This window comes from Vanessa tameamea, chromosome 17, assembly GCF_037043105.1.
Source record: "Vanessa tameamea isolate UH-Manoa-2023 chromosome 17, ilVanTame1 primary haplotype, whole genome shotgun sequence".
In the NCBI taxonomy this organism is placed as follows: Eukaryota; Metazoa; Arthropoda; class Insecta; order Lepidoptera; family Nymphalidae; genus Vanessa; species Vanessa tameamea.
Genome location: NC_087325.1, coordinates 2,905,801 through 2,923,688, shown reverse-complemented (window position 1 = coordinate 2,923,688; position 17,888 = coordinate 2,905,801). Strand labels below are relative to the sequence as shown.

Here is a 17,888-nt window from a genome sequence, read left to right as displayed (position 1 = left end):
TAAAGATGATTAAAAATAATTACTTCATTATATTTTTTTTACTTAGTATTTTAACGTCTCGCTCAGCCAAGCCAGCTAAGCCAAAGCCAAACCAAAAGCCGAGCCAAGCCGAAGCCAAGCCATATCCCGATAGTTAGTTCTGGAACTGCCCGCCAAGCCCGTCTGTGACTATTAGTGACGTCACATCCGAGTATACAATGAGAGGAATTGAATACCCGAATTACTCTTTTCAAAACGACCTTCGCTATTTATGCAAGAGAGACCGTTGCCGATGGCGACCGTAATAACGAAAAAAAAGTAATGTCGCGATAGCAACGGAGCGGAAGGAATATAACAGAGTTGTAAAAATATAAATAATAAAAAATATATATAACATAGTACTTGTTATTGCCCTTCGTTTCAGTATTTATAGCCTCACTAGATACCAGACCCGGCTTTGTGCGATTATTATGATTTATTTTATTATTGCTTATTCTGCTGATAAGGATCTATATAATTTACTTTTGTATTGTTCTTCATCATTTTCATCACAAGTTCAACAATCTACATCATATTTCACCCAATTTACATCAAATGATAATGAATTGTACCTTTTTCGTGAATCACTTCATCTATCAGTGAAAACTATATAAAATTTCGTTTGGTAAATTTTGAGTTTATCGCTTAGATATCTGACTGAAGGACTTTTGTAATATGCAGTGATTTAAATTATCACCTAACTTACAGTGTCTATGACTGTTGAGTTCAGGTAAATTTTATGCTTCACCAATTTTATTATGAGATTTTTGATCCACATCTAGGTCGTTAATAAAATTACGATGTGCCAGTAAGCACAAATTTTACTTTTAATGCTTGTTTGTTTGTATATATTATTTATAGTTGTCATTTTCAAACTAGGAATCATTTTCAAAAAGGAATCCCACCTCCAATCCTCCAGAAGAATAAATGTCTATAATGTTCCATTACTGAATAAAATCCTCCTGACCTTTTATGTAGACGATACCAGCATAAGGAGAAGATACAGCTTATATCAACACGCTACACCAATGTTGGTCGGTAATATACAATATACATGTGGCAGAATTTGCGCTCGATTTATTTATGTGTTTGTCAGGATTTGAACCCAAACTGCAATTAAGATTCAATGATGAGATGCTTCTCAAAATTCCTTTTTTATAAAATTAATAATCGAATAAAAGTCTACCCAAAAATGATCTTAAAGCTTTTATTATATGTTAATAAGCTCGGTATTCTAAATTGTTATTACCTTATATCATCATCATCATCATGATCAGCCTGTCATTCCACTGCTGGACGTAGGCCTCCCCCAAGGCGCCACTGAGCCCGATCTTCGGCCCTTCTCATCCATGTTCTACCGGCCAACTTCCGTATATCGATGTATTCGATTCTAACTGATAATAGAATTTGCGAGCAATAGTAATTATCAATCCAGAATCACCGATTGGCGAATTAGAGACCCTGTTTTAATCAGTGATTGGCCGATTCGTTCAGTCTTACATTTAAATAGGCATTTAGTAGCCAACTGTGTTGGCCATGTATTATCTGACGAATGTTATACGGTGAATATTTCGTCCTCGTCCGCTTGATAGAGACGTTTCGAAATGGCTCATTTAAGCGATCACAACACTTTATTAAAATTATTTTATGGTGTTAAAAGTTATGTTATTTTGTAAAATTTTATAAGTGGAGGTACTGGGATTTGAACCCAGGACTTTCAGCATGCGAAGCAGACACTCTACCACTGAGTTACACCCCCTGTGATATTATCGTTCAAAATTGTACTTCGTTTTTAAAATACAACAATAGTTTTAAAATTGTTGAAGGTTTGAAGCTTATTTTTGCTGCGGGTTTCCTTACGAAGTTTTTCTAAACCACTGAAGCAAGATAAATGTAAAAAAAATCTTTTCACTGTATTTAAAAATATATATATTAAGATTTTTTTATAATAAAATATATAGTTATTTACTGTCGGAAGAGGTCTATACCAGCCAAGGGCCTTAACAGATTAATTCTAAATAAATATATTCTCTTGAAAATAAAAATGAAACATTTATTATTATTTTTGATATCAGTGGATATTGGGTATAATAAATAATTCGTAGCAAATTTACGCAATGTGGATCGCGCGAAACTAACATACAAAAATGACCTCTATATATTTCACCCCCTACGGTTTATATAATAAGGTTAAGAAGCTATCCAGACGAGGACAACAAGGGAGGCACTTTATACTGGAAGGCACAGTAGCTTCTTGATACATCTTAAGATTTTTATCAAGTATTTTCTCGTAATTTTAAATAATTATGAATGTCTATAGTTCTAATAATTTGTAGTGAACGTAATAATATTTTATTTAAGCAAATTAAAGTAACTTTTATTTACATACAAATTATTAAAATTAATGAAAATCGTTACTGTATAAATCATGACCGCGTGGGACGGTGGCAGGAATGCTAGCGGCATTTCCCCATTTAATCGCAATTTCTCTGGCAAAACGAACCAGCCATGCTGTCGCCATTGGAGGCAATAAAGTGGTGTTACAGTTTTAATATAGCTTTTTGTACTACTACTCCAAAGTCCAAGTGATTCAACAGTAAATGGAAGAACAACAACAATTTGGAAGACACGAATGACATGTATGTTGTTATATTAATTATATATACATAAGTATATATATTTACATATTATGTATATATTTTAATTCTATTATTTCATTCCATGTAAGCCGAGATGGCTCAGTGGTTAGAACGCGTGCATCTTAACTGATGATTGCGGGTTCAAACCCAGGTAAGTATTACTGCATTTTCATATGCTTAGTTTGTGTTTATAATTCATCTCGTGTTCGGCGGTGAAGGAAAACATCGTGACATCTGTTTGTATCTTATTTTAACGAAATTCTGCCTCATGCGTATCCACCGACCCGCATTGGAGCAGCTTGATGGAACATGCTTAAATCTTCTCCTCAAAGGGAGAGGAGGCCTTAGCCTAGCAGTGGGAAATTAACTGGCTGTTACTGTTCTGTTCCATGTAAAGACTGTAATATTTGATTAGGTACTGGAACGTTTGAGTACTTTTATTTTAGAAAATTGATTTAGATATTTTTTTATTTTTATAAAATTGTTAGGCAAAGGCAAAGGCCTCTTTATGGTGAGTGGTCACCAATTTCCATAGACCCTACAGGTACAAATGTCAATTGTGCCTGTAGTTACACTGAGTTACTCATCTTTTAAACTGGAACACAATAATATTATGTATTACTTTTTGGTGGCAGAGAATCTATTGAGTGGGCGGTACTTACTCAGTGAGAATTGCACAAAGGCTTTCACAAAGTAAATTAAATTCCTTATATAAAAATACTGTCAGTGATTGTTACGACATCTGTTAAGATAAGTAACTACATAATATACTATGATAAAAAGTAAGTACTTATACGAACGACCTCATAAAGCTATGATGTCATCCGTAACTTTGATACGAAAATAAAACACTTGTAGCTTGGGGTCGGAAGTCACTTGTACACGTAATGAATGTATATATTGCAAGTTATGATTACTAGATGGCGTTATGTCAAAGTGTAGAAATTTCTACATCACGATGGCAAGATTCGCGAACTGTTTGATATAGTGCTATGATTTTTTTAAAGTAGTTATCAGTGGCACCTATTAGTTTTATTATTAAACAATTATACCCTGTACAAGATAGATTGATCTTTTTGACAGATGTCAATGTGTCTGATCGACATAACTTTGCAATGACGAATATATTATTTTTTTTAATTTAATGATTTTAAAAATTGTAAAAATATTAAAAAAAAATACATATAATACCTACTAAAGATTCAAGCGTTATCCGAAAATTTTAAGACTTTTTCTATTATATGTTATTGCTTCAAAGTAAAATTTAAATAGAAACACTGAAAATAATATACGCTTTTACAATGTTTCATCGGTCGGCCGGTAGGGACGCGAATAACAGGCAGTAACTGCTACAAATATCGATTACAGAAATCTTTATTAAAGATCATTGTTAAATTATTGTTACGAACGTGGGTCCTTTTGCTTGGAGTCTTTTTGGCTAGTGGTTGGGGTCTCTTTAGCTGGTAACTCTTTTTAGAAAAATAAGTTTAAAAAAAATTGAATTCTAATTTGAATTACGCATTCCATCGTTCCATCGAGTGTTATATATGTTATATTTTCTGTTTCTCTATCACTGGCCCGTCTGTCAAAAAGATCAAGCTAACTTGAACAGGGTATAGTGTCGTGCAGCATCCTTAGGGTCGAGTGAGCTATGTATTCAACACTTACATGCTGATTTTTGGCGAAAGGATAAAGTGCCTGTGTGAATGTATATGTTTATGTATGTGTGCGTGTATATATTATAGTAATTACTAATGGTCGAAGTTCTTCAGTAATCATTGAAAATTAATGTTTGAAATACTTTAAATATTTATACACAATGTACTAAATAGCGTGTTAGAGCTGTTAGAAAAGATCTTTTGCGTCATAAAACAAAAACTGGAAGATAATACAAAACGAAATATTTTGATAAACATTAAACAGCGCATCTGGTGCTTGAATGATCGGGTTCTGATCAAAGTGCGAAGAACGGAAAATAGACTGGTACGTCAACAAATTGTAATCGTAATAAAAGGGCCATCTGTTGAAAGAACGAATGACAACATTCATTCTTAACTGTTGATTTATGACCTATTAAACAATGTTGATTTTAAAGTAGCAAATTTAAAAAAAGAACCCGTTACTAAGTCTTATGTGCGTGTTTGTGTTGACAGGCTCATATCGGTATTGTTCTTTATACGAGCACACATCTTTGAAAGAAATCACAGTTCTATGCACACGACACCTTATTTAAATTATCCTTATATAATGACATTAATTTATTTTCAACCAAAATAGTATCCATAAATTAAATATAAAATAATTGAATCAATTTCTTATTATAAACACATTTAAGAGCTGAGGCGATTGGATATTCGTAATTGGATTATAAATTACATTCAACTTTTAGTAATTGACTTAATGTTAGATTTTAAGTTTTTTAATTTATTATTATTGATGATGGTCCCATAATGGACAGACTGGCATCCATCCAGACTAGCTTTGGAATCCATAATTCGAAGAATAAACAATAATTCTTCGAAGAAGACATCTGGCCAACAAAGAAAAGAGAAATCGCAAAAAAAAACAGTTGACAATTAAAATTATATTTCCAAAATTGCGAGTAAAATTTTACCTGAAATTACAAGGCTATCGATACTATCGATAGTATCGATAGTCTATAGATATTCTATCGATAGTTGACTATCGATATGCAACACTAGTGTACTGTTTATTTGCTCACTGTCATAATCCGATAGAACGATATATCCAATACGAACGGAAAAAGTTACATATATATATAAGGCGCACGAACAACGGTTATCCGAACTTTCTGAGACAAGGGAGTGTACACACTTCCAACTTCTAGAATCCGAGCCTTTACTGAGGATATTTCGACACAACGTTCAGAACCTCGGAAACTGCGGCCTTATTATAGTCGATGATCCAGTTGTAATCAAAGAATACAGCGGCGGCAAAGTTATCTACTTATTTACGTACCTAACCAAGAAAACTTGCGAAGAAATTGTAGTGTGATTCTCTGAGGCCCAGCCTTTAAAGATAATATAAAATTCTTATGGGTAAAATTGGATGCCCTTCGAAAATCTTATACCGAGATGACTTGAACGGTAAATTATTTCCTAACTGTTAATTTGAAAAATTCAAATTCGACTAAAAAGTTGTGCCTATAATACTTAAAAAAGCCTGTTGATATCCCATAGCCGGGCTAAAACATCCTCTCCTCTTTAAGGAGATCTTTTGAAGCTTGTTCCAACACGAAGCTTCGATGCGGATTAGCGGAAACACGTCACGGTCGGATCGCCCGGGCTCAGAATAGTCGGTTAAGATTCACGTCTTCTGACAAAAGGGCTACGTTTTGAAGCAAAATAAATAACAATATCAATTAGCTTAGGTACTTAGAAAAAAAATATCTTCTTAATTATTACAGTATAATAACTTATTTCTAAAATTGAAAGAGGTAAGTAAATTCTCGTCCAATATATTATTGAACGACAATCTTATAAGAAATTAACTGTGGCACGCGGCTTCGATCGCGTTTTAGGAGGTGATTGTCAAGAGTTCAGCGTATTATTCGATACGAGATTATATAGATGATAAAAAAGCGTGGAGTTAATGCTTGTTGACTTCCAGGCAGCATAAATATATCCTGTGTAATAACATATATAATTAGTATTTAACTAACAATTAACTACTGAGTTTCTTGTCGGTTCTTCTCGGTAATATACATTCCGAACCGGTGGTAGCTTCACTTAATATAGTTTGTTAAATGACTATTCAAAAGTTAAAAAAAAGTAAAAAGCCTACTTCAATAAAGTATATTTTGATTTGATTTGATATAGCAGCCTTCGTCATTCTCTAGGGTTCTTAAGCTTACTTCATACCGAATTTCATCAAATATGGTTCAGTAGTTCGGCCGTGAAAGCGTAACAGAAGGACAGACCGACAGACAGAGTTATTATCGCTTTTATAAATTTTGTAAAGATTGTCGAGTATTAGTAAGAATAGTACTTTGTTATACACACAGACAAAACAGATTTAAAAAAAAATCGGCTTTAGAAGTAAAGTGCGCTCTGGCAATTTAAGGACGAAGGAAAGGGCTAGACTTCCTCTTCGTTGCCAGATGTTGGTATATAAGCGAATATACATCTAAGATTAATGCAATATATTCACGTGTGTTCATAACCTAAACACATAATATTATACATAAATGCGCCACCATATACATTTACACAGATATGTAACAAAACATATAATGAAAAACAGATACGAAAATCTTATCAATTAAACTGCCACTAACATTTCACTATACAATTTCATACTGTTGTTTTTTTTTAAGAAAAATAAAGAAACCTTTCAGGAATTACTGATATTCCTATTTAACGCACGAATTAAGCATAGAGGTTATGTCGTGGGGACGACAGCGACATTTACTCCAATAGGCAGCATGTTAACCATTAAACTATTGACCCTTTAGTATCATAAATCAATAAAAATAAACTTAAATGGCAAATATTAATATCATTCATAATATCAATATCATTACAAAGCCTATCAAACATATCAAGCTGTCATTAAGTTGAAAGCGAATCATTGTATGAGAGAAAGAAGCCCAATTCATATTTATTACAGTTATGTATTTAAAATAAATTACGTTAAGTGAAAAACTTAGGCATTACAAGATATAGGGCGATGCCGTTCTGACTATACCGGTTGCAGGTGATAAAGATTTGTGCGTGTAGGTTTCGGTAGGACTCATTCTCCATTTTATTCCAGAACAAAATATTAAGCAATGAAATGCAATGATTTGATGTGATACAAGGTATTTCATTTCGTTTGATTTGTGACAATCAATAAGCAAGACTTATGTACTGACTTTGCCACGACTTTGATTAAAAATTGGTACTGAATTGTAGGTTTAATGAAATAAAATATTTAATGTATTAAGACCTCTTTTCTTGTCTCCTGTCTCAAAAATACCGACCAAAGACTATGATATAACAAAAATAAAACGATCAAATTATAAACTCGTTTCAAAAGTTATAAGAGAAGGAAAGTCCAGTTTATATACAATTACTTTTTTTGCAATCAAAAAAATGTTTAAAAAACGGAGGTCAGAAATGCGCGTTTACAGAGTAGACTGTACAATAGGATGAAATTACCAGAACTAATTAACCGGTCTCATTCCAAAGTGGTAGTTAAATGTAGTTAAAATGACATTAAAACTAGCAACTAACGTAATAGGTACAGTCAGCCTCAAAAATATGCATACATTACAAATGTATAACGTGAAAAAATAATTTAATGACCATTACTTCTACGCAGATGTGTGTGTCAGTGATTGTAACGACAAACCATACATTTATTTTTACTTAAATTTAACTCTAAGTTTTATTACTTTAAGATTCAATATTAGAATTTTAACAAATGGTCATTTACATTAGATATCATGTACATTATAAACGGTATGTTTTACACAGATTACTTGGTGGTAGAGCTTTGTGCAAGTCCGTCTGGGGAGATACCACCCACTAATCAGAGAGTCTACTGTTAAACAACAATAAATAAGGAAGGAATGAGCCAATTTAACTACAGGCACAAAATACATAACATCTAAGCTCCCAAGATTGTTGTTCCATTGGCAATATAAGAAATATTTAATATTTGCAGTGCCAATATCTATTTGTAACGGTGACCACTTACCACGAGGAAGCCCATTTGCCAGTCAGCCGTCTTTTTTCATTTCGGGAAATTTTTGATGCGAAACTTCTATTGGCGTGTCTTACTGGTAAGATTGACTCGTATCATGTAATGTGCTGCCGCCACCACTATATTTTCCCTTGTCTATGCATGTCACTTGTACCAAAAACTTCGTGACTATATATTAACTTAACTTTTCATGTACTCGTAGTTTTAATAGCTTTCGCCTAGAATACACCAGATAAACGTATCCATATTTTTGAGGCTGACTGTACATGTAGAATCGGCAGAGGTGAGATTTCATTATTCGTATATTTCAGTGTGCATCAGTGTTCAGAGAGACGTACAAGCTATCTAGATCAAAGACACGTACGGAAACTTTTCAAATGGTCTTTGCTTTGTCTGTATACCATTGGAAGAAAATTGAAGTGAGTGGACCGACACACTATACAGTTGTCTTATTTTTAGTTTCCAAATTGGTTTTTCAAATCTACACCCTGTTAAGGCGCAATAGTTTATAGTTTAAGTTTCATATTTTCTACTGAAATACTTTAACTTCTATCAAATATTTTATTTTTATTCGGATATGTTTTTATTGTATTGTTTTTTATTTCGTTTTGTTATATTTTGTACTGAATGTTTTTAGATTTGTTTGTGTTTTAATTTTTTTTCTCTAATATTTTTTTTATTTTCGTGTATTTGTAATTTGATTGGAGACAAAATAGATCAGAAACTGTGAGATAAATTTAAATACGCAATATTTTTTTCTAATTGATAATAAATAAATAAGAGATACATTTACCAAATGAAGGTATACTGAAATTCATGAACTGTGTCACCGGGTAGAATTCTTCGATAGGTCAAGGCGACTGGTCAAGGCGGTTACTACCTAATAACTGATAAGGATAATTTGAAACACAAAACTGTTCCTACATTTATAGATGTCTCAAAGAGACTGGAACACACTAAAATGTTTTCCCTAGAATTCTACTTTTCCACAAATGGCAAAAACTAAGATTGCTGAAGATTTAGTATTATACTTGTTACGTAGTTTCTTCTTTGTCTTTATTGTCAAGTGGAACTTTTTTTGGGGTTTGATTTCGACATGTTATGCAATAAATATCTGGATCTTTTTGTATTTCAATTAAATCCTTTAAAATTTAAATCTAATTAAGTTGTTGTTATTGTCGATTACAATAATTTTAATGAAATAAAACATGAAAGATGATTACTTTTTCATATTCATGAGAAACCTAGTACAATAAAAATGGTGACCTGTGAAAGCCTAGTAGTCAGAACGCGTAAATCATAAACAAGCAATTTTCAAATGCTTAACTAATGTTTATAATGCATCTTAAACTCTATTCTGAAAGAAAAACATCGTAAGTATCCACCGACCTACTTTGAAACAGCGTGTTGGAATAAGCTCCAAAACATTTCCATCCATAGCAGAAGGACAGCAGTGGTACATTAAATAGGCTTTTACTTACATATTTAATATACTATGTTGTTTATTAGCGTAACATGAAATTTTACTAGACTTAGTGTGCGCGTAGCAAAATCACTTAGATCGATAAAATAATTGCCGTATTCAAAATACTAATTACTATCAAAAAGTGTCTTGAAACCAAAATAATGAGCCAAAATATTAGCTTATTTATAAAATAAATTGTGCACCGAGCAATACATTAATGAGCAAGCCAATTAACCAACTGTGGACGACAATGTAAATATTTGCCTTATACATCTCCCTAAGCATATCTTTCTTTACATAGTATAAAACAAAGTCGCTTTCTCTGTCCCTATGTCCCTTTGTACGCTTAAATCTTTAAAACTACGCAACGGATTTTGATGCGGTTTTTTTAATAGACAGAGTGATTCGAGAGGAAGGTTTTTGTATACAATACATAGACAATATAGTTAAGTAATACTGGTAATTTTAAAAGTTTCTAATGTGATGTCGTAAATTTATACATTTTTTGCGCTTACATTGTAAACGCTGACTGAACCCTACTAGATAGATCAAAATAATGTACTACAGAATTGTACACCTCTAAAATGTCTACAAAAAAATTCGCGATGGTATATGTCTATCTCTTAAAGATAACCCACTATAAACATATTTTTTATCGTTTACTTTTTACGAGAAATAATGGCTTATTTTCGAAGCGATTTTAAGCAATTTAGCATTAATCCTTATCGAATTAGGTACCTTAAATAAATTGTTGATTTAATATTGATCTATATGGCCCTTTACAGCATATGATTTAAATGAATATTTTCAAAGATATTACAGATTTAAAAATTGCGAAACGTAGCGTTTGCGGTGGTACCGGCCGGCCGGGGCGGCGGGAGCGTGCTATAGTCGCGTCGGAGGTCAGAGGCCGCGGTTCTCCCTGTAGCACTTTGGATTTAGCAGCGATCGAACGCGGTTATTATCAGAGCTCTCTAGCGAGGGAAATAACAATCCATAGTTCCATACTAATATTATAAATGCGAAAGTAACTCTGTCTGTCTGTCTCGCTTTCACGCCTTCACGCCAAAATAGAGTTTGACATTTCGTATAGGTATAGGATAGCTTCGAAGACCGTCATTTTTTAAGCATGAAATTTTATTTTTGGGCTACCGATTAAAAATGAGTTGATGCGCATTTAAGCGTTTCTGGATATTCTACCCTAAGGGCTGAAATACACACCAATGTGGTATACAAAGAGGTTTTACATTAACGTAACATTTTAAGTTAATTTGTAAATATATTCATATTGTACGCGGGCAATGCCGCGGGTAACCGCTAGTGTATTTATAATTAAACGGATGCCCGTTGATAATATTTGTATTATCATAAATAAAATATATAATAATCTTGCTTACCCCTCTAATGGCACAGAACAACATATAAAACGCGACTTAGTCGACAACGATTTAATTTTTTTTTTATAAAATTATCACTGAAGCATCACTGAACTCATGTGCTTAATTTGTATTTATAATTCATTGCGTGCTCGGCGCTGGGAAAGGAATACACCGCGAGAAACCTGTACGTGGTGGATAATCTGCCACGTAATTTCACCGACCTGCATTGGAGTAGTGTGGAGTAAGCTTCAAGATTTTTCTCAAAAGGAAGACGCAGACCATTTTATAATCACTTATACCTTATCTTGTTTTGCTTTATTATCAAATCATATGTTATTACGTGCTAGGAAAATATATTACCGCCATTAATCAAATTTCGCTAAAAAATACAAGAGATGGTAATCTGTCGCCCAAGCGTACAAGACGACGTAATAATTTTATTAATTATCAAAATGCCTCGCCTCGCGTCACGGTGACAGGTGTTTGTGATGACATAACCTTTTGTTTGGCCATTAGCACGATTAAGAGTTTAGGTAATGTGATTATATCAATTACATTTTAATATTACAATAATGTGACAAAATTATCGTTTATGTGGTGAAAATTATCGGTGGGGCTTTTCCTGGGAAGATATCAATCAATCAATGAGTTTATTTACTTGGTGGTAGGGCTTTGTGCAAGCCCGTCTGGTTAGGTACCACCCACTCGTCAGATATTCTACCATCTAAAAGCAGAACTCAGTATTGTTGTGTTCCGGTTTGAAGAGTAAGTGAGCCAGTGCAACTACAGGCACAAGGGGCCAAGTTAGTTCCCAAGTTTGGTGGCGCATTGGTGATGTAAAGAATGGTTAATATTTCTTACAGAGCCATTGTCTAAGGGCGGTGGTGACCAATTACAATCAGGTGGCCCATTGGCTCGGCCGCCTACCATTATAATTAAAAAAAAAACAAAATATTCCTAATTCAAGTAGGCTCATAAAAGCACTTTTGAATTAATCACTTCATATTCTACAAAGAAACAGTTACAATTTGTGTTGTTGTGTTTTAATTTCAAGGGTAATTGAGTCAGTATGATTATAGGCACAACATATTCGTTCCTAAGGCGCATAAACGATCCACGGAATTATTAATTTTCCATACAATGTAAATTTTAAATTACTGGGGACCTATCATCCGATAGCCCTATTCCGAGTATGTCTGTCTGTCTGTATTTTACGTAAAAATAAAACGTCAAAATCAAAAGTCAAGTTACTAAAATATACTGGACATACTTGGTATTTGGTAGTGACTTAACGTTACGGAAACACAGCCGTGAAAAGCCTTGCATAGACATCATCTGCTGCGAGCCCGTAACAGTATTGCAGCAAACTTGATAATGTCAATTCAAAGTTCACATAAAAATATATGAGTATAATTTGATAAAATTATATGAGTTCTTATCCGTCACACTGCAGTGTAAGATATATAACGTCTCAAAAACAATTACACCAAATGAATATTTTTTTTGAAAATCTATTTTGAGATAGAGGACACGTTATGTGTCCTTGGTTCAAGCCACAGGTATCGCCGATAAAAAAAGATACGGGTTTTCTAACGAAATACAGTAAAACCCCTAGAAGTGTTTACACTCCCGTTAAAACTTGGCAGTGTGTACTGCTGTGTGTGCCTCGGAAACATATAGCCGATGGTCCAGCGACTGAACTCTTTCCGGTCGGATTTGCCGTCCCATCGGATTATTAAAGTAAGGGAATAAAGAGTGCACCTGTGTTTGCGTACACGCTCGTGCACTATACTATGTCCTGCGTAGTTGGCTGGTCGCCCTTGATATCGATACAATTAGTATTGTTCAATATTTCATCAAAATTAAAACAACCCGTACATTGTTTAGAACAAGAACTCAACGCACAGTAATATGCATGTTATAATTGCACTAGACTAGAATATTGGTAACTCGGCGATCTATACTTTTCTTAATATGTATCCCAAGAATGCTCGTAATACCTTACTCGAGCATTCTGGGGAAAACAACACAAAGACCACCAAAGCGATCGCCGTGAATTCAATAATTCTTCGCAACACATAACGTGGGAATCGTACGAGTTGTAACATCAAGACCACCGATGAATCGCCGCCAACCATCAGTATCGAGTACGAAGGTGACTTCACTTCTGGCTCACGCTTCGAGCAGTAACCACTAGGCTAATTAGTTGACAGGATAAATGCAATTTCTTTACTTCTTGTCCTTAATAAATAGTTTAAGAAGTAGAACGTTTTATTTGCGCTTCTCGGGCTCACTCGTTATAACTGGCAACCGTATCTATTGCATCATTAAATTTAATGTTTGCACAACACATTTTTTTTAACATTATTAACATTAACGGCCTGTAAATTTCCCACTGCTGGGCTAAGGCTTCCTCTCCCATTGAGGAGAAGGTTTGGAGCACATTCCACCACGCTGCCCAAAGCGGGTTGGTGGAATACACATGTGGCAGTTTCGTTGAAATTAGACACATGCAGGTTTACTCACGATGTTTTCCTTCTCCGCTGAGCACGAGATGAATTATAAACACAAATTAAACACATGAAAATTCAGTGGTGCTTGCCTGGATTTGAACCCGCAATCATCGGTTAAGATGTATGTAAGATGATCGATTAAAATAAATAAACGTCACGTTTAGTTTAGTAGTATAAAATCGTTTTTATATATAGAATTTCGTGTCTATGCTATTGAAAGTGGTGAAGTTTTTGTATTTCTAGATCCAATCCCAGACGTAGAATTAGGTCACGCTTGTTAAAAAAACAGATATTACATGTTAAATAAAAGTCTTCAAATAACATAAAATAAGGCGTATTACTCGATACAATATATTTATGTTGATAAAAAGCGTTGAGTTAATTTTCGTTGATTTCCATGAAAAATAAATAATAATATTAAATTCTATTTAATTTCTATGAATTTTAATCGTCGGAAATTTGTAACTGTTTTTCTATTCGGTTCTTCTCGGTAGAATATATATTCTGGAACTATGGTAACTATAGAAATTAGTTCTAAAAAAAAATCCAATGAGTAAACATATTTAATGAAATATATATTTGTTAAATGTGTATATTGTAAATAACTAAAAGAATAACATAAAAGATTTATAAGGAGTTAAAATAATTTATTTGGAAAATAATTAGAGATCCTTTGTTGCTAGAGCCTCCAGGCCTCTAAATCCAGTCCTGCTCATTAATTTGATAACAAGAACCTAGATAGCACAGTAGCTAGAACGTAACATAAGAATCTAAACCGAAAACCACCCATTCAAAGCCATACCCAGTTAATTTGTATTCATAATTCAACATATTATCAACGTAAATATTTAACCTAGAAAAGTATAACTGACATTCTTTAAATAAATCCTGATTAAAGTCTTCCATCTATTTTGAAATTTAATGCATAAATTCCAGCATTAATTAAAGCTAACCACGTTGCAGTACGCGGGCATTTGGCACGGAACAAGTTCTCACTCGCCGACCTCATTCGGTTCAACGATAATCGTGACAGGACCGATTCGATTCTAAATTTGGTATTGCAAATTAAGTATTAGTTGGATAATTGTCACTTACATCTCTAACCTCGTTTTCTCCTCGAATTTCATTTACGCAGCTACTACGCTCTATCTGATAATTTATCCTATATAATTTTGATTGAGATGGAATGTTGAAATATTATTTGTCCGCATCGACAGTTTAGGCATAAAAAAATAGTCACTGTCATATTCGGTTCAGTGGTTTGTCTGAAAGAGCAAGAGACAGACAGAGAGATAGACAGAGTTGCATTTATAATATGAGTTAGATTATATAGGTGACTTGCTTGGAAAGATTTTTAACCCAATTTAAATATATTTCAGTCTTTAATGCATTTTCTGTAATTTTTAATTCCTCCTGCAGCTTGAACGAGCAAATGGATCACTTGATGGTAAGTGGTCATCACCACCCATAGACATGGACGCTGTAAGAAATAATAACCATTCCTTACATCACTCTAATGCTCCAACAACCTTGAGAGCTAAGATGTTATGTTATCTGTGCCTGTAGTTATACTGGCTACTCACTGAGTAACTTTTTAAAAAGAGTGATGACTTAAACCAAGATCAAAAAGTTATCACCGCTGGGCTCAGGCAATCGGTATAATGTTCACAAAAGAATATTCCATCGTCCAAAGCTTGTAGCTACAGAAAATCGCTAACGCCGCATAAACACGCGATTGTAGGATGCATGAATCAAGCGAAATTGCGATGGACTATTTCATTTCTGCATTTGACATATTGCGGGTACGAGTAAAACGCTCTAAGACGCCGTGAATCATAAAATTGGGAATGCACCTAAATGGTTCCGTTTGAATCTAAAAAGCGACTTGTTCAAAGGCCTCGCTATGTTACATCGACTTTTATTCATTTCTATCGTATAGGTGGTTTCACAGATAAAATTTCAGCTCTCTAAATTCGCTTAATAAATCCTTCTTTCATCGAAATTTTAATTAAATTCTAATGTGGTTTTATTTGAATAGTGCTCGTTTTCCATAATAACTAATTATAATATAAATTAAACGCTCTATTCTGTATTAAGAGTTTGGCTTACTCTGGAAATGTTATTGATCTAATTTAGTTTATAGTTGTTTGTAGTGCAGTATTATAAAAAAAAACAAATGACCGTTAAAAGAGGTGAAACTCGAACTTCGATATTATAAATTTATTGATGTAATAAGCATTCCCTAAAAAATTAATTTAGAATAAGTATATTTTTCATTATTAATGTTTTTTGAAGTAAATTTAGGCTGCGATTCGATAATCGGCGCGTGGACGAGAATTCGTGTGAAATTTTATGGACGCGTCAGGTTTAAGTATATTTCGTTACATTAGAGAGAAGAAAGATAATAGGAAAGAGAGCTATATATTTTAAGAAGTTTCACTTCTCTCTATGTATAGTATTGCAGGTGCATTTTTTTTTGTATATAAAACAAAACTTAAATACCCTTAATATGTTGACAGTATTTTTTTTATGATATAGCTGTGTGGACGAGTAAATTGGCTACCTGATGGTAAGAGCTCATAGAAAATGATGTTGTTAGAAATGTTCTCTATTCCTTACATCGCCAATATGCCACCAACTTTGGGAACTAAGATATCGTGGCCCTTTGGTCTGCCTGGCTCATTCACCCTTGAAACCGGAAATACTTAGTATTTCTGTTTGGCGGTACAATATCTCTTACATCCCGGGATGTAAGGGGGCGCAAACTACACCTTGGCGCTCCAAGCCAACCTCACCTGCCCGTGGTGCATCCTGCCGATCAGCAAACGAGGCTCTGGCGACCGACTGATGGCGGTATAACCATCGAAAATAGGCGTAACTAAATACCACAGGCCGGTAACGGGCAGCAGCGTCACCGGTGCGAGAAGTTGCGTCCTGCGATCGCCAACCCGCCTGCCCAGCGTGGCGATTATGGGCAATACCTACAAATGCTGAAAACACGTAAGCCACGGCCCCCAGTTCCCGGCGGTCCCGCTATTCCTCGTCATGGTGGCGACGGTGGTAACGGCGGGACGGGGGGTGCTAAGAATCACCGGGCTACGGGAGGCCACCACAACCGACTGACCCTGGCGACGTACAACGGACGCACGCTACGGCTTGACTCGCATCTAGCGCAACTCGAGGTGGAACTTGGCAAAATTAGGTGGCACATATTGGGGTTATGTGAAGTCCGTAGAGAGGGAGAGGACACCGTAACCCTCGAATCGGGCCACCTAATGTACTTCCGAGAGGGAGACCAACAATCCCAAGGAGGCGTTGGGTTTCTGGTTAATAAGTCCCTAGCTGACAACGTTGCGGAAATCTCCAGTGTGTCGAACAGGGTAGCGTACCTCATTATAAAGCTCACCGAGAGGTATAGCCTCAAGGTGGTGCAAGTGTACGCACCGACCTCGACACACTCGGACGATGAAGTGGAGGAAATGTTCGATGATATATCGAGGGCCCTCCACTCCACCACGAAAACCCACTACAACGTTGTCATGGGGGACTTCAACGCTAAAGTGGGAGTACAGAATTGTAGCGAATCGGTAGTAGGACCCCATGGATTTGGAAGTAGAAATCATAGGGGGCAAATGCTTGTCAACTTCCTCGAACGGGAGGGGCTCTTCTTGATGAACTCCTTCTTCAAGAAGCAGCCCCAAAGGAAGTGGACGTGGCAAAGCCCCGACACTATGACCAAAAATGAGATCGATTTCGTCATGACGGACAAAAGGCACATATTCAGAGACGTCTCAGTGATCAACAGGTTCAATACCGGTAGTGATCACCGACTTGTCCGAGGCTCTATGAATATCAATTTTAAGGCCGAGCGCGTCCGTCTGATGAAGTCTACACTCCGACCATCCCTGCTCCAAACCATTGCGGGATCTGAAACGTTCCAGTCAAACCTGGAGAACCGATTCGCTGCCATGAAAACCACAACAGACGTAAACCAGAACCTCAAAAATGTAGTGAGAATTCTCAGGGAAGAAGGCACGAGATTTTGTAGCATGCAGCGTAAGGGCAGAAAGTCCAAACTTTCGGAAGAGACTTTAGGGCTACTGAAGAAACGACGTGAAAACCCACCTGTCACTTCGTCCGAGAAACGGCAACTAAACCAAGAGATCAG

At 35.2% G+C, this 17,888-nt stretch overlaps 1 protein-coding gene and 1 non-coding gene across 2 annotated transcripts in view; one reads left to right on the top strand and one right to left on the bottom strand.

The window, feature by feature from the left end:
* LOC113400588 (glyoxylate reductase/hydroxypyruvate reductase-like) overlaps positions 1 to 17,888 on the top strand; it is a 501,977-nt gene that overhangs the window by 125,560 nt on the left and 358,529 nt on the right. The window lies entirely within an intron of this gene.
* On the bottom strand, positions 1,706 to 1,777 carry Trnaa-cgc (transfer RNA alanine (anticodon CGC)). The gene has a single exon. It is a non-coding gene; the product is annotated as a tRNA-Ala (tRNA).